Here is a 20,000-nt window from a genome sequence, read left to right as displayed (position 1 = left end):
ATTTTGCAATGTATATTTGTTATTATTCATTATATATACCTATCTGTTTGATTTCTAAACATAATAACATAAAATAAACAAATATTTCTTGCGTTATTGTTTTTAGGTACCTAATTATGAAAAAAATTATTTGAACTAACCCCAAATATTCAAGCATATTTTTGTATTTTGTTTTAGGCCACTGAGCGTACCCAGTTTTTTTTATTATCTTTCCTCCCTATTGTATAAAACTAGGAATTTAAAAAAAAACGATTACACGTAAACTGATTTTAGTTGAAATAATTTCACAGAACAGAGCGGCACTAAGATAAAGAACGTCTTTACCCCGTCAGCGCCGGGCGGTAACTAAATACAAAAGCGTGTAACCCTTACGTAGACTGCATAGAGTTTATTTCACAATGGCAAATTCAATGGTTACCTCCCCGAAAATCGATCAATATTCGTGTAAAAATGAACAACGCGAAAATGCATATTTTGTTTTATTTTGTGAAGTTCTGGTATATATATGAAAATTTCCTTCGATTATCAAATAAAAAAATGAATTTCCCACATTATACAATAAAAAAAATATCCGAAAATGGGTTTGTAAATGGGATATTTTGCACTAGACAGTTTTTTTTAGGCCTGATACTTTATTTTTTTCTAGGCTTATAAAAGGTCTTATCAAAAAAATGATCGATTGCTGACAAGTCCAAGATGTGTTCTACTTGCAGTATTTAATTAAAGCATCTGTAGTATTTCTAAGCAATCAAATTTTCAAACCAAAAACATCTGATTTTGCATTACTTGGTATTGGATCGCCTTAAGATCTGGATTTTGAGAGAATAACCCAAATGTGATGTCTGTATGAATGTGTGTAAGTGCAAGCGAGATAGCATGCTTGCGAGATGTTATAAAAGGCGACGCATACTAGAATTGTCATATTGATCACACTTTACAGATTACATAAAAAATTAGTAGGACCATGAGATCTACTTCACTATTGACTTCACGGGAATTTAAACACATGTTTATAAAATTAAATCCATTTACACTCGACGAATCAAATCAACGTCGCTTCCCTTTGCGGTGATAATTGAATAAGTGAAGAAAATAAAAATGAAGTTTCGCTCTGTTGACAAAACAACAGAACTAAACTTGAACCCGGAAAATCTATTAATTTGCGGTCAGTTAGTTATAACTGCCTTAATAAATATAACCGGGGTTAGTTGATACAAATTAATAATTGGGGGGTTTAGGTTAGGAATTTTTTTTTTATAAATTGGAATTATTATTTTCAAAATATTTCCCCGCTTCTCGGCAAATATTTGCCCTAAAACATTAATATTATGCTCTTGAATTCGAAACTAGTAAAATACTAACTAGAAGATAAATGATTCATAAGGTATTTATATATTTAAAAAAATACATTGCAATTGTAAACATCTTAAAATGAAGGCTGCAAAATCTACAATGAAAAATATCCAATCAAATACTGGGTATTGAATACTAACTGTAACCAAGACCTGCTATTCTCGTGTCTTATTAATAAAGTAGGATGGTACGAGAATAGGGAGTCCACAAGCACCCTCAACATTGACGATGCTGGGTATTGAATACTAACTGTAACCAAGACCTGCCATTCTCGTTTCTTATTAATAAAATAGGAATGGTACGAGAATAGGGAGTCCACAAGCACCCTTAACATTGACGATGCTGGGTATTGAATGCTAACTGTAACCAAGACCTGCCATTCTCGTGTCATATTAATAAAGTAGGATGGTACGAGAATTGGGAGTCCACAAGCACCCTCAACATTGACGATGCTGGGTATTGAATACTAACTGTAACCAAGACCTGCCATTCTCGTTTCTTATTAATAAAATAGGAATGGTACGAGAATAGGGAGTCCACAAGCACCCTTAACATTGACGATGCTGGGTATTGAATGCTAACTGTAACCAAGACCTGCCATTCTCGTGTCATATTAATAAAGTAGGATGGTACGAGAATTGGGAGTCCACAAGCACCCTCAACATTGACGATGCTGGGTATTGAATACTAACTGTAACCAAGACCTGCCATTCTCGTTTCTTATTAATAAAATAGGAATGGTACGAGAATAGGGAGTCCACAAGCACCCTTAACATTGACGATGCTGGGTATTGAATGCTAACTGTAACCAAGACCTGCCATTCTCGTGTCATATTAATAAAGTAGGATGGTACGAGAATTGGGAGTCCACAAGCACCCTCAACATTGACGATGCTGGGTATTGAATGCTAACTGTAACCAAGACCTGCCATTCTCGTGTCATATTAATAAAGTAGGATGGTACGATAATTGGGAGTCCACAAGCACCCTCAACATTGACGATGCTGGGTATTGAATACTAACTGTAACCAAGACCTGCCATTCTCGTTTCTTATTAATAAAATAGGAATGGTACGAGAATAGGGAGTCCACAAGCACCCTTAACATTGACGATGCTGGGTATTGAATGCTAACTGTAACCAAGACCTGCCATTCTCGTGTCATATTAATAAAGTAGGATGGTACGAGAATTGGGAGTCCACAAGCACCCTCAACATTGACGATGCTGGGTATTGAATGCTAACTGTAACCAAGACCTGCCATTCTCGTGTCATATTAATAAAGTAGGATGGTACGATAATTGGGAGTCCACAAGCACCCTTAACATTGTCTTCTTCTCGTGTCTTATTAATAAAATAGGAATGGTGCGAGAATAGGGAGTCCACAAGCACCCTCAGCATTGACGATGCTGGGTATTGAATACTAACTGTAACCAAAATCTGCCATTCTCGTATCATCTAATTAAAGAAAACATGTTTAAATTTTCGGACAGCGGCAATGAAAAAATAAGACGTATGCACAAGGCATCACTTTTCCCTTCAGTAGGGAACTCATAATTAGGTCTCAGTATTATGGTAGTAAATCAGCCCTCACTTTCCACAGAAGCTAGTCTATTTACTGAATAGAAAAAAAATAACTAACTGTTCAATCGAGGTCTCACAGGTCAAACATATCATACAAATAGTGCATTAAAATTAAAATGAGTAAAATGTTTTGTGGCTTTATTCCAAAAAAGCTTCCTATATTATGGTACTAAACTGTAAAACAAAATCCTACTCTCATTCAAAACTCACCACAACATTTAAATCTCAAATAAAAAGACTGGATGCAAAACAAAGGGAGATCAGAAATAGATAATTATACTGACAATATATACAGACTAAAACTGAAACCACTCTACTGAATAAAAAACACTATTTAGTGAATTAATAATTACTTTATATTATCCGTACTACAAATTTTGAATAGTATGTAAATGAAATCCTCAGCACGGGAGATCCTAGTGAGGATATCATTACATCTATTTGTTACAAAGAAATAAGATTAAGAAATATTTATGATAATAATTATTGTTGATATTTATAGAAAAGTAGCTGAAGTCCCCGGCGTTCCTCGGGCTTTACACAGAATTTTTCGAAATCGCTGTCATAGTAACCTTCCTCTTGTTTTGAAGGTCAAGTGTTTTAGATTTCATCCGTCTCGGAATAAAACTGTATAAAAATCAAACAAACGCAGCCCGCCCGGCGTCTGCCACGCGACCGCCCGCCACAGACATTCTCAGATAAAGATTGATAGAAAAAAAGTAATACTAAAAAGTATCTTTAATGTAATTGTTAATAACAAAATATTTTTGTTTAAATAGCCATCTTAAATTTATAATCCCATCCTAAATTTATTTTCATAATACCCATATTTGTAATAATATATTTTCATAATACTTTTATTTGTAATCATTTAATTTCATAATACCCATATTTGTAATAATACATTATCATAATACTTATAATTGTAACAATTCATTTTCATAATACATATATTTGTAATAATTTGTTTTCATAATAACTATATTTGTAAAATTTATTTCCAAAATACTTATATTTGTAAAAAAATATTTTCATAATACCTATATTTGTAATAATTTTTTGTTATTTATCTTGGTTGCTCCTTGATTGAGTTGTTGGAATTTATAAAAGTTTTTGTTTTATAAAATACAATAGTAATTTTACATTATAATAAGTGATTAATTGTGGGAAGTTAATTAGTGGGAAGAGAAAGGTGATCTGGTCACCAAACACCGCTAAAGCAATTTCAATTCTTAATGGTGGTCTTAGACCAAGGCGATAATGAACGTGCCTCAAATAAGCTACTTATACAGACATAATTCATATGTCTATGGCTACTTATTATTTTAAACGAATACGTTGTGACCCGGCCCGGCACGGGACGTGCGGATAATGTTATCATATCCAAATGTTGATGTAAAATCTTTTGCACCAGTTCTAAACTAAAAACTTACCTTTTTAAGCTGTCGTACCCTTAAATTAAATATACCATTCCCAAGAGAAAGTCCAGTTATATTCAATTTTTCAATAAAGTCCTAAATCCTGTATCTAAATTTCGCCAATAAACAATTAGAAAATGTTAATTAAGTGTTAATCTCAAGTGACCTACCAGGTAAGTATTGTACTGTATATTTTCTCCATAAATAGTTAAGTAATAACAAAGATCACTGTAGAAATGTATTATAAGTTTGTACAGCGCCCTTGAGGTGTTTTTGCACAAAAACGGCGCTATACAAGTCATCCAAATATTATTATTATTATTATTATCGCACAAGCCTAAGCAATATCCTTAATAGCCAATCGACGATCTTCCATCACAGTTTGATGAACAAAATCGACCATTTCGTCAGTTGTAGCGGTTTTCGAGCTCACGGAAGGTTCTTCGTTCAAAATGCTCGTACGACCGCACAAAGTATAACTCATCTTTTAATTCCTGAGTCTTCTTCGCTTTCAACTGAAAGAATTTTATCACTACGCGATACTCAATTTTCTACATTGTCGACAGACAATGTCAGCTGACAACTTTGGACGTGTACCTTAGATGATCAGATTATATAATGATCAGAATGACTTAAATGAAAATTTTAATGGTTTACATATGTCAAAGCCATCTATCGGACGGTGATAGAAATTTTTTCAACAGTTACATTATGTCGATGAGGTCGGAAACTTTTCAAATAACCCTCGTAACACAAATTAAACAAAAATAATTTACTCGCGCTCGCAGGGATTTGAACCCGCGACCTCCGGATCGTTGGTCGAGAGCCTCGCCCCTCGACCACGGAGGACATCATATACTAATTGATCCATTCTTATATTGGTGTTTTAATTTTCATTATATTTTGGATACCGATTAAAAATTTGGTTTTGAAACATGTAGATATTTTTTAAATAAAAATAATGGCATAAAGAAAGTTTATTTTTTTTCACTTAAATAAGAAAGATTAAAATATATAACACATCGAATTTATTTATCGTATAAAAAAATAAATAAATCCCACTTGTGTTATTATGGTATCCTCGTTAAGTTTTAATCAGCTGCCTTCGTTTTTTCTACTTTGATTACAGTAAAATGTAATCAAAGTAGAAGAAAACCATTGCATGAACATCAATATTATCGTATTTGCCATTTACCTGTAGTGTAGAAAATATAGCTATTTATACTTCTTGTGCTTTTCGTACTCCTCACTACTTATATACTTTCGGTCGGACATAATCGTGACTAATTATTGCACTTGCGAGTCATCTGGTCTAAACAAAGATGTTGTACATTACTAGATACATTGGCATGACGTAGATATTTATAAATATTATTGTACACGGCAGCAATTTCATGTAATTTTCTGAAAAACATTTTCTTAAATGGTATCACTCAATGTAAGATAGTAACAAGCCGCCACTTTTCCCAAGTATTTTCTACTTGGTAATTGAAATCGTACGGCAATCATTAAAAAAAATTAAATTTACACCTCCAAAAAAAACAATACGGCCGCGATTATTTTGCTGCATATAATGTGCGAATATTTTTTTTGTATTTATGTTTGGAGCAGAGACTTCCCCTTGTCTAACTATTTGATTACAAGGGGTTGGCCCGAGAACACTCCCCAGCCCGCTTGGGGTGGAGGGGAAAAATGGTTTGGGTCTAATGAAAAATGAATGCTTTAAAGGTAAAAGTTTTGGGGCGGTTGATTCAGACGGGGAAGTCTATAAATTATCGATGAATAATTTGATTGCGACGATATTTAATCCACCAACCTGAATTTTGGGGTACCTACCGGTAGATGCCAATTTGCGCTTTAGCAGGTGAATGATTTTATTCGTTTTTAGGCCTCAGCTAATGAGACGGGTAAGCTTGCTACAATAGAGGAAGATTTGTTTTTCAGACGCTTGATAATATGTTTAACTGAGGTTTAATGTGCCAGAAAAAATGTGAGACGAAAAGAGAAATTTATCTGCACCTCATAATATCAATAAATGCATACTATCCCTGCTTACGTTCGGAATGTGGTATGTAATACCAATGACCACCAAACAAAGAGTCAATAATAGAGCGATACTAGGTGACTATAGAATCGTACGAGTGTGCGGATTAGAAACAAGTAAACGATTGCAAACATTACCTTTCAAATCTCCAACATGTTTGCATTCCGCACACTCGTACGATTCTATAGTCACCCGGTATGTCTCTATTATAGTCACCTAGTAATAGAGCCATACTAGGTGACTATAGAATCGTACGAGTGTGCGGATTAGAAACAAGTAAACAATTGCAAACATTACCTTTCAAATCTCCAACATGTTTGCATTCCGCACACTCGTACGATTCTATAGTCACCCGGTATGTCTCTATTATAGTCACCTAGTAATAGAGCCATACTAGGTGACTATAGAATCGTACGAGTGTGCGGATTAGAAACAAGTAAAAGATTGCAAACATTACCTTTCAAATCTCCATTGGGATAAAAGATGGATGAGAAAGGTTTACGATCTAAAAAAATAATGGCAATAATGGACATATTTGAGGGTAGCCAATATCAAAAACTGGACTCTGTGAACCTCAGGAAAGAATAAGGAGAATAATGACAGTGTTCACGAATCCACGAGGTGAATTCGCTTTCCATTGCGCTTCGGAGTCCGCCTTTTAAATTTTATTTTGGAAATTAAACATACCAAGAATTTATTAGGCAGACAGCTACCTAGGCAATTTTATTAGATTAATTAAGTTTAAAATTAACTTCCCTTGCCTCCCCTACAAAAATTAAATATACAGAGAGTTCGAGGTTGGATTTTGCGAGCGTTAGATGTTGCTGGGTTTTTAAATATTATATTTCAATTAATTAACGAATATTACATTAGCTAAATTGTATTTATTTCTACTTAGGTAACTTGAACCTTTTAATATTTTGAAGATGACATTCTCTAGAAAAATCACCCCCCTATTTCGTGTAAAAAAAGGATTCAGAACATCTCATTTTCTATCTATTCTTCAGGCTTAGTAGTACAGTCTTACGTAAGCGAAAAAAACAAATAAATTTGAATTTTGATCCTTTGTAATGAAACTTGCTTTAGAACCATCTGATTTTTCGGAGTTTTAACACAATTTATTCGAAAACAGGTTTTTATAATTATTTTAATTTGATATTTTTATAATTACTAACATTTGTAAAAATGTAAGACAAGCGATTTTGTGTCGTGTTTTATTTTATGATATTAAATGGGTAAGTATTTCACTGTTCAATAGCTGATAGATGGTAATTAACAGGCATAAAAAGTAGTTTAAATTTCAAAACACCAGAGATCACCGTTCGAGAAGTTTTCTGCTTATCAAGATTCCCGCATTAGTACTAGAATTAAATACCCGGTATTTCATGATTTTTATATTTTTTGCAAATCGAACAATTTATTGATAAATAATGTATGACAAACAATACGTCTTTTTGCGTTTTTTGACAGTTAAATAAACTTCTAGAAATCACATTGCTGGATGTAGAAAAGCTTTGTCAATTGCTATCAAATCACTATCCAAAATCTCACGATTTACCATTTTCACAACAAAAGTACAGAACGTATATTATAACGTTTGGTTTCGTAATGCATTACGTGATGAATGAACAAGTCTCGCCAATTACCGCTGTTATAATAATATGACGATTTTCAGGGTTTGCGTAACTGTTATGATGATTAATTAATAACTTTTGTGAGTGGCTATTTACTGTCAGATTAGCCTCCAACGCTTTCCACTGCTTGTTGATCATTAATCAAACTGTTAAAAACTCGTAAAAACGCGATGTAACAATTATTATACAACATGTGCCTGAAATTTTATTAGATGTTTGGTATTTTTTAAGTGAATATCGATTAAGAGTACCAACTGTTTCCAGCAGCCCGGAGCCAGCGGAACTATGCCATCCCCAATCGGGGTATGTTGTGTGTCTGAACGTATTGGGGAAGGAAAACAGAAAAAAGAGAGGGAGGAAGTTCAGGAAGCACCTGGCTATTCAGATCTGGTCATCTAACACGGCTAAGTGTTTCACCAGGGCCATACCGATAATATCTTCCACCCTGACTGTGAAGGTGTATAAATTAGTGTTTTATCTTTAATAGAAAGTTTTTTTTTTAATTACGAAGAAGGGTTGGTTGGTTGTTTTGAAGCAACAAAAACACTCAAATGGTGAACACTCGGGCGTTATGGTATTTGAACCGAACTTATTTAATCCACTGCACATTCAAGAGAACTGTATTTATAATGTAACTCATGATGGAAGTTGCATCATGAGTTACGGAGCTTTTAAGCACAAAATTATTTTTAAAAATAAGACTAGACGTCAAATTGATTGTTCCATATTTGTCATTAGTTCAATGAAATTTATTTATCAAAAAGGTTTTGGACAAAAACGATGTTGAAAGTCGTGCAATTCGGGTAGTAACTACTAGTAATTAGCAATATCATCAAATCGACCTAATTTTTAATTACCTTACATTTAAGTTTTTTGTTGGGTTTAACAGGATTATTTTGGACTGCTGATTGGTACTTAGGTATCCAGGCAGAATAAGAAATACAGGCATGTATGATTTTTTTTAATCTTATCTGAGGTCCGATACCATCAGGGCTATTTATATTATTAGAGGGGCACTATGCAATGTAATCGTTTTTTATTTAAATATGACTACAGCACAAGAATCCCAAATGCCCAGAAACAGTTGGACTATGGGATGGGTGAAGAGAACTTGGCTATTTATCCAAGCCACTATATATACACTAAACACGGCTTTGGCGACTAGTTCTGAATAGTCAGAATCGAAGTTGCAAAAAGTTGAAATGGTTAACGCGGCTAAAGCCATTTCAAGCAATGTTTCGATTTCGCATGTTGGTTTTTCTTTAGAACAAATATTGCGAGTATCCACCACTCTTCATTATACACAAAATTTTTATGATACAAAAAAAAGTGTTGTGCTTTTCAACATAAACATGAAACTACATTCCATTCACAAAATCTGAGCGAATTGCATTTTAAACTATCATCTAAATTTAGTTATTCATTCTTAATTTGGGAGGCGGGTATGGGTACCTCCACCCCGGGAAAATTTAATGGATAACCAACACCTCTGCCATAGATCACCCCAAATGACTTAGCAGGTGTGCTCAGGTTCTTGGGGTGAGGTTTGTACTGTTGTTGGCGACAGACGCGCGTCTGCCCACAAACTGCGTGGCGGGCCGGATCCGGAGAATCTGTTTGAGGGAAAAATTTGAACGTCTCCAGCAGGACTCTTTCAGAATATCGCCTTGCACCTCAGTAGGAGGGATTGATTCATACGTTCGTTACTCCTGAACATACTAATCTCCAGATTCCTACGCACCCCCCATACCTTTATCCGTCCCAGAACTTCTTTGCCTTTATTTTCTTAAAAAACCCCCACATAGCATTCCCAAAGATGACTGCCCTAAGGGTAATTATTTTTTTCAGTCTATATACAGTAGAGTACAAAATAATTACTTAAATAGATACTATGAAAGTAGTAACAAAGCAATGTCTAGTAACTTTGTTGAAATTTATAAAAATAAACATGAACTTGAATGTTTGTACTTTGAAAGTTGTACAAAATTAAAAAGCGCACATTAAAAACATTGTGAATAAAGCTTACTGCATGGTAGGCTTTGTTATCAGAAACAGCCGCGTATTTCGAAAGCCTGAAACCTACCTTCTGCTTTACTATACGCTGGTCCGTTCTCAACTTGAATACTGCACCTCCATATGGACTCCACTTTACGATATCTATAAAAAAAATATTGAAAGTATCCAGAAGAAATTTCTGCGTTACCTCAACCACAGAATGAGCGCACCTAAACGGGGATACACAAATATGCTCTCGAAATATAACGTCTCCACTCTTACTAACCGGCGAACTTACCTTGACCTAATGACCTTGTACAAAATCTGTAACAACTTTATCGACTGTCCTGGCTTACTCAATCTAATAAACTTTAAAATACCACCCAGAACGACGAGGCTTAACGACTTAAAGGCAAGGCCAAACCGCTGCGATCATTTTGCGTCCGCGATGGCGTGCACGGTGAGCGTCCTGTGTGCGTGCAGAACCGTTCACACCAAACTAGCGATCAACTAGCGATCAGCTGGCGTCCGTGGCACTCGCGGCGGTTTGTTCAGGCCTTAAGGCCAAGGCCTGAACAAACCGCCGCGTTCAAAGCGCGTCCGCGATCCCGTGCACGGTGGCGATCAGATGTTGTGTATGAACTTGTAGCAACGTGTTCACATCGAAGCGTTCTCAGATTGGCCGCGGCGTCCTGTGCAGCGTCTGGACGCGGCGATCGCTCGCGTCCGCGATCAGTTGCTGCTTGCAGGATCTGCACGCTGCACGCAACGTAATTATCTCTGAGTTTGTGGTATTTCTCATGATGTCGGATACAAATACAGAGAGAATGATCAACGAAATTAGCATCTGCCGATGGTTTTTTCATGTTTTCAGCAATTAAATTACAATTATTATCACTTTCGATATAAAATATAATAAACACAATCGATTAGCTATGAATATTCATATTTTTCCGATATTAAATCGCTTATTTTGAGATGTGTATTGACTACACAGCACCGGAACGCGTGTATTTTTTTAGCAGAGTTCTATGTTTATATTTTGTACAAAAGAAGTTGTAATTATTATATATGAGTTCGATTAATTTGTTTTATGTAATTGTAAACCATTCTTAAGAATTTTGTCCCCATTAATCTGATATTTAAAATATTGAAATCGAAAGAAACTCTTGTAATTAAAATTCATTAAAAAATAGTTTATTCAAATATACATAAATTCTAACAAAATTGCATTATGGGTTTCATTTTATCCTACCAACCCGTCGAAATTATTTATCTTACCAAACCGTCTTTTAAGTAAATTTACACTTTTCAGGGGCTTTTTCACCATCTTCCCAATAGCTTATCTACCCTAATAACGAATATTATTAAAATAAAAATAAAATACTTGCAGTGGTTAAAAAAATCGGCCAACTTATCTAATATATAGCCACTATACATAGGTTAGATTACCGAATTATAAACTCCAACTTAATAAATAAATAAACCGTAAATCGTAAATCGAAAATATTCGTTATTAGGGTAGATAAGCTACTATATTCATCATCTGCAATAGCCGCTAGAAGTAATAATTCTTCTTCAGATTCGTCTCCAAACATGATTATGATTATTTAAATGGTTCCCGCTCCAAGCTATACCTACCACACAACCGAGACGAACGTACGAGTGCCACGGACGCCAGCTGATCGCTAGTTGATCGCTAGTTTGGTGTGAACGGTTCTGCACGCACACAGGACGCTCACCGTGCACGCCATCGCTGACGCAAAATGATCGCAGCGGTTTGGCCTTGCCTTAAAGGCCATATTAGCCGGACGCGCACAAATGCTGGTGTCAGAGATCCAATCAGAAGAATGTGCGAATTGTATAGTAAAAACCAAAACCTGAAGGATTCCGACATATTTTTTGATACATATAGTACTTTTGGTAGGAAATTGAAGTCTGTTTTACTATAAAAAAAAAGAAAATGTGTACTTACTTCATTCACTATACTATTTAAGTACTTTTTTATGATCTATCTCTAAACTTGTATAAAAAATATTTGTACACTTTTATTTGATACTGAGCATTATCTATATACAAAATAATTTTACCTTATTTACATGTTATCTACCAGTCAATCAGTGAGAAATAGTTAGGATGCAGGCGAATTCTCAAGTTATTGTTTTACAAAATTATCTTTTAATTACTGTCTGTATCTGTGTTTTCTCCTTAAATAAATAAATAAATAAATAAAAAAGAGTTTGATAATAATTATACGACAAATATTTACGCTAATATATTAAATAAAACATATATTACAGTAACGTAGTTAAAGTAAGTTTTTTTATCATAATAATGTAAATAAAAATGAACATTTAGTTTTAAAGAACGCTTATAATTAACAAACCTTTATTACGCCCGATAGAGTGTTTACAGAACATAGACAAATATATATAAAGATAAAATATGCACACAAAAATATTTAATGATCTGTTCTGTGAAATATTCTAGTAGAAATATAAACAAGATTGTGCATTTTCATCATGCAAATTTAATTAAAATCGTCTGTAAGATGAAATGAAAACGTGGATATTGCATTACAAGAATCCTGTAATATCCAATCCCATCTAATTATTATTTACTGGGGGTCGAGGGTTGGGTAGTGGGTAGTTAGTTAGGAGAACTGGATTGATTACAAGCCGCCAGGATTGCTTTATGGGTAAAAAATGGGTTTCTCCTTTTTGCATAGTGGCAGCATTACGGGGGGTAACCACATATTTATACTATAATATAATTCAGTGAAAGTGAGTTTTTACATAAACTCAACAACAATTCGGTTATATTGGTAAAAATTTAATTCGATGAGGTTTGCGAAAATATATAAATAGTACTATTCTTCAACGAAATTTATCGATGCTTCTAGTTGATTTCATTTGAGAGTAATATTATTTAAACAGTGCCATTTAATTTTTCGTTCGTTAAATTTAAAAAAAAAACGGTATGACAGTTTGAACAGTCGGGAACTGGAGTTTTGAAGGCTGAATGGAGTGGAAGGGAAAGAGATGTGCAAGATGAAGGTTGAAAATCACCTGACTATGACTACGATCTAGTCACCAAATACGACTACATCCGTTTCAATGCCATGTTTTGATTTGTGGTCTTTTACCCGGCGATATTGAGGAATCTACTAATCTGGATCATTAAAATAACATTTTGTTCAATTCTATCATAATTATTAATTGACTTTGTGGCATCATTTTAATTAAATTATGATAACATGCTTCAAAACCAAAGATTTCTTCTTCAGGATATAAACAAATAAACCCACTGTTAGATAAATAGAATTTTTTTTATAATAATTTATTTTTTTATAATAATAACTAATTAATCATCTCTTGTTTAATAGATATTTTGTATAAACGTACTAATTTGTCTATTCTCATATGTCTTCATTTTCAGTATATTTTGTATGACAATGAGGACGCCTCTGGTTTTGAAACACGTTGATAATTTTTGTTAAATACAAGATATTTAGGAAAAAAAAAATCATCTATTTTTGTTCATTGTTTTGGACCTCTCACTCTCACATGTAATACAAAGAGAGGTTACAGCAGAGTTCTCAGCGGCAATGAAATATTCGATATAATATGAAAAGTGTACTGCAAAGTACTGAAAATAACTGAGGGAAAAAACTAACCCTGAAAACAACAATGAATTAATAAATAATCTGCTGAAAAACAGCGTACCTATCAATGATGTAAAAATATATATATATATATATATATATATATATATATATATATATATATATATATATATATATATGTATAGACACGCTGTAGATCTCAAAGTGGTGAGCAAAAACGAACCCTGAAAACAACAATGAATTCACAAAGAATCTGCTGAAAAACAGTGTAGGTACCCATCAATGATTTAACAATATATATTTTTTTCTTGTTTATTCCAGATCTCTCCGGAGGGTGGTGCAATCCAACGAGCTCCATATTATACATAGAATATATCAAGTAAATATAAAAATTATTTTAAGATAATACATACAAAGTAAACGAAAAGAAAATAAAATAAAAACAATAGTAATACAAAAAACATAATGAGACTAAAGTTTTTTTTTTGAAAAAATAAAAAAATAAATGTACATATATATATATATATATATATATATATATATTTTTTTTTAATCTATGACATCAGGAATTGGCTCCATCGCTTGTAAATAGGTCCCTGCCAGAAGTGGAGTGCTGCCATCACAAGACCGTTTTCGCTCGTTCGAAAGCTGGTGATCCGTTTTTTCATTAGTGCTCGGAATCCGGGAGCACGCCCTTCTACAAACATCTCAGTGGCACTACAGTACCAGGACAGCCTAAAAAGTATTCGGTATGAATTGTTGTACTGTACTTCCATTCTTTCTAGAGATGCTTTGTTGAAGTTGGTCCACAGCTCCGAGGTATATAGGCTCGTGCAGTATGTGTTAACAAGTTGCTTTTGGGCTACACTTATTAAATCGTAGAGAAATCATATTTGCTCTGATGCACAGTGATCTTCTCTGTCTTCAATATCCAAATCATCATTGAGCTCCGCTGTTACGATGTGTCCTAATATAAGTATTTGACCTACGGTTTTTCAGTTATTTTTTGTGCCGTTTAGGCTGACGGGTAGTACTTTTGTGGGGCCTGTGCCCGTCTTCAATACTAGTAACACAGATTTAGTTGGGTTGTAGACCATGTTATGTTCAGCGGCATATTCTTTGCATATCTTTAACAGCTTTCTCATTGCTTTAACGCTAGTAGACAAATTGACAATGTTATCTGCATACACAATTTTATTTACGCAAATGTTTCCCAGGTAACAACCTACATTTGCCGAGGTGAGTTTATCGCTTAAATCATTCATATAGACGTTAAATAAAATCGGTGATAAGCTTCTCCCTTGTCTGACGCCGCATTCCGTATTTATTGGTACTGACATTTTATTTTTCCAGATAACTTGGTTCTCTTGTTGATGATGCCAGACCACCAGAATGTTAATTATTGAACTGGACACCTTCCTTTCTTTTAGTTTTTTCCAAAGCAATGCATGATTTTGTAATTTTTTTCGAATATTCTGGATATTATTGTGGCTAGGGATATCGGCCTATAGTTGGAAGCACTGGATATGTCTTCTTGTCTGGATTTAACTAACGGTACTATAATTGTACGTGTGAAGTTCTTTGGCATGTGCATACGTTGAAGTATCTGTGTTAATAGCGTTGCTAGAAGCGTTTCTAACGTGTTCAATGCTCAGGCTATCATGAAAGGGTGATTTTAAAGCTTTCTTTCGTAACGATTATGTTTTCGTCCTCATATTCGCATGGTTTTTTTAAGATGGTTGGTTCGTTTTATTCCGATATTTTCGAAAAGTTGGTTTTGAAAATATTAGCAATCTTTTCTTCCGATTCTTATTCAATATGGGTGAGTATCTGTGCTTTAGCTTTTAAAAAGTTGCTTGTTTTTTGCCGAAAATCTTTCTCTGTTCTCAATTGCGCTTGATATTTTGTTCATTTTTATTTGTTCTACTGTTTTTTGACATTTTCCTAATTCATATTTAAACTTTCTTCTAGGTATTTTTCATTTTCTGCCAAGGGACCCGACCGGGGTTTTGCATTTTCAATTCATTTCATAAGTTGAAAAATTGTCGTTCCATCAAGTAATATGTTTGGAAATGGTTCTATTATGTTTGCGCCCACTTTCAAAGACGTTTTTAGCGGCAGTACTTAGTGACTCTACAATCCTCTCATATAGTTCGTCGATGGCATCTTTATGAAAGTTATTTTTGCATTCTGACTTTTTACAAAGTTCGACCCCGCTGTTACATTTAATGCGGTTTGTTAAAAATGATGTTGTTGCAGAATAGGACATGATCTGCGATGTATTATGTGCTACCATTTTACTGGATCCAAAGCCATCGGGGAAATTTTCTCCGTTGCGGTTATACCTGTTGTTTCTAAACAAATTGACATGGGCCGGTGATCTGTCCAGTCAACATCGTACTTTACCGAAATATTTTTTGTCACCTTTTGAATTGTGGTCGTCCCTATGCAGCGATCTAACTAGTTCGTTGTGCTTTGTGCTTTACTAACATATGTGTAAAAAAATTCTGGCAGCTTTTCAATATCGGTACAGTCATATTTGTATTCTTTGCAGAATGATAATAAATATTTCCCAAATAATGTTCTTGGATCGGCATTAAAATCACCCATAATAAGGCAGTTCGTATATTGTTTATCTTCAATAAGTGAATGCAGGTTTGCCAGGCATCTTTAAAATTCAGGTATGTGATTATTGCAGAAGTTTGGCATGTAAACTGTGAGAACGCACAATAATCCTTTATCCAGCTTTATTTCTATTCCCGATAACCTATTGTCATTGCAGTCGATAGACTTGGCCCTTATTGCGCTGCGCCATAATATGCCTGTCCCACTATGGAGACGCCCTCTAAGTATGCCGGTAGATATATCTATGGCAGATGTTAGGGTTAAGGTTTTCACGGGTGTAAGATGTAGAATGATGTTCTCGGTTTAGTTAAAGTAGTCCTTAAAAGGACTTTTTAATTCCTGAAGTTTCGGACAGATCTCACTGTCCATCTTCAGAGGCCTTATGTCCTGAATTTTGTCTCAAACTGAACGCTTTCGCGAGTCTGTTCGGTCCAGAAGTCAAGATACAAGTGGGTGCTTATCAATTCTTATGTCTAGGACGAAGTATGCGTGTTGATAGTGATTTGACGGTAGAGGGGGTGGGGGCGGGGTTGGCAATATCAAGCAGTATGCGTGTAGCGACCTGATTGGGTTGCTTTGAACTTGTCGAAAGTGCTTCTGAGAATTTTGGAAATGCCGGTTTTGGGTTATTTTGGTCAATTATAACTTTCCAGGTGTTGGGAATTCTAATTGAGTCATTTCTGGTATTCATATTATTTTTATGTTTATGAATTTCAATTGCTTCGCGGTAAATTCTTTTTGGCTCATTGTATATGCTAGCCATTATTGTGGTATTATTAAAGTCCATTTTATGACCTTCATTAAGGACATGTTGCACTTTGGATGAAGTTAAGCGTTTATTAGTGACGTCCACCTTGTGTTCTGCAATTCTACATGATATTTTTCTATTACACCGTCCAATATACATCTTTTCACATGCCCCACAAGGTATTTTATAAATACCACGAGACTCAAGTGGAATGTGGTCTTTCGGACTTCTTAATAGAGATGAGATTTTATTTTCCGATTTATAAATTGTTTTGATTTTATTGCTTTTGAGGATACGACTAATTTTATCTGTTGAGACTTTGATGTATGTGAGAATCGCTATAGAAAGGGGGGGTTCTTCTTCCGTTTCAGGATCAGTTTTTTTGCGTCTATTTATGGATTTGTCTATTAAATATTTGGAGAAGCCATTTGCTTGAAGAGCGCTACTAAGAAGATCTAGTTCTTCGTGAATATGATCTTTGTCCGCTAGTCGTTGTGATCGGGTAACTAAAGTATTTATAACTGATGATAATTGAGATGGATTGTGATTTGAGTTAGCGTTAAAGTATCTATTTGTATGTGTCGGTTTACGATATACGGTATGGCCAAGGCTGCCGTTATTTTTCTTTTTAACTAAAATATCGAGAAATGGGAGACAATCGTTTTCTTCGATTTCCATGGTAAATTTAATATCTTCGTGGATACTGTTCAAATGAATAAGAAAGTTATTTAATTCTTTTATTCCGTGTTGCCAAATAATGAAGGTATCATCTACGTACCGACGCCATAGTGAAGGTTTCAGAGGAGCGCTCTCTAGTGCCTTTATTTAAAAGTACATCATGTAAATATTAGCGATTACCGGGCTAAGGGGAGAACCCATGGGAGCCCCAAAGATTTGTTTATGTATTTGTCCCTCAAACTGAAAGTAGGTATTTTTAAGGCAATGTTCCGTCAAAGTGATAAAATCAGCAGGAACGTCTAGTTTCGTTTTAATTAACTCTAATGCTTCAATGATTGGTATTTTTTGTAAACAAAGAGGCTACATCGAAGCTAACTAAAATAATCTCTTTGTTTACAAAAATACCAATCATTGAAGTATTAGAGTTAATTAAAACAAAACTAGACGTTCCTGCTGATTTTATCACTTTGACGGTATCTTATTTATTTATTTATTTATTCATTTTTTGGGAAATCAACAGTTTATATTTTTACAGATTGTACATAAGTGAAATAGCCAAAATAAAACCAATTACGGATTTCCTCCTTGTGACTTTACGTAAGACAGCATTAGAAGAAATAATTAAATTTATGAGAAATGTGAAGTTATAATTATATAAAATAAAAGAATTGTATAAAATAATAGAACAAAATAATACAACAAAAATAAAGGGAAAAAAAAAATCTAAAATTTATATAAAATAAAGGATTATCGATACATTGGTAACCATAAGAATACAAACAATATTGTGCATATAAATCATATCATAACCATAACCATAAGAAGACAATGTTGTGCATATAAATCATACCATAACAGGATTATAAATATATAAATACTAGAAACATAAACATCAGAAACATCAATTCAAACATCAACATCAGTGAAATACTCTTTTAAGGTCATTTTATATTTAGTAAATTCGCAATTGAAGATGTCGATATTGAAAGTTAGTTGATGGAAATATTGTATGTTCTTAGTTTTTCTAGATCATTATAATTATTTATGCAATGGTGATTTGTGTTTTCATTAAGTCTTACATAAATTTTACAATTTTTGATCCAACAGAATTTGAATTTATTAATTTTGGTAAACTCTCTGACCTTTTTGTAGAGTACTTTGTTTTTACGAGTTAAATGTTCATTTATATATGTTTGCGTAAATCTAACGTCATCTTGCCGGAATGAGTGATATTCGTTTATTAGCAAAAAAGCAAGTAACTACAAGCTCATCAACACTTTTGCTCTCGGGCAATGTACAAGTACTAACATGTTTCGGTGCAAATCGGCACGGGTTGCAGTGGTCCAAAGTAAACGAAATTTTATTTATAAGTTTTTTGTCATTATTGAAACAATATTAGCGGGTATGCGTTGAAAAATAAAAGCTTTAATTTTTTTGGTACGCCCTTATTATATAGACACGCTGTAGATCTCAAAATATGTTGATTGTAGTGTATTCTATTTGGTAGTTTTTGTACTAATCTTTTACTTCTCAGTAAATTGAAAAAAGTGCCAAAACGCGGTCGTGTGTAGTAAGAAAATGTTTTAATTGCTCGGAAAACACTATAAAAAGCTAAGGAATTCCTTACATTTCATTCGTAAGTACATGCAAATTACTTAGTAGTATCGCTTATTACAAATAATGCATTGTTTACCGCCCGAAAATTTTATGCATCGTTAGAGAAAATGCAAAAGTCTGGGCGTGCGACAGCCAATGTTTCGAATACAAAAAAACGCCGCCCAATCCTATTGTTTATTTCGTTCATACACATATATGCTAAACATTGTCATAAATGAGCAACGTTTGAAGTTAGAATTTACCGGAAACATAAGAGCATCCCGTTCTTGCCACATTTTATCTTCATTTTCTGAGAAAATAATAAGTCCATACGTATTGTGACGTCATTGGTACCCATGATTTATTTAATTTACGTATTTTTACTTTTTAATACAGAACCTTTTCGTAAATATTTGGCTGAAAAATAAGAAATTATTTTATACGATCGGGAATCTGTATTTGTATTTGATCTGTATATCATTGTTGACAGATTGATCGAATCTTCAGAAATAAAAAAGGCTCATATAGAACAGGGCTTTTGACATCGGTTAATGTAATGGAAAATACCCATTTCTCCGGTGACACTATTATTTTAGTACGTTGTAAAATTTGTCCCTCACCTGCGTATTTTTATGATGACATCGAGCCATATGAAGCGCTGAAACATAAACCGAGAGAAGTTTATTAAATGAACCCGAAGA

This window comes from Hesperophylax consimilis, chromosome 2 (genome assembly GCF_061612785.1).
Source record: "Hesperophylax consimilis isolate HC1 chromosome 2, BYU_Hcon_1.0, whole genome shotgun sequence".
Taxonomy (NCBI): Eukaryota; Metazoa; Arthropoda; class Insecta; order Trichoptera; family Limnephilidae; genus Hesperophylax; species Hesperophylax consimilis.
This window is presented reverse-complemented; position numbering follows the sequence as displayed.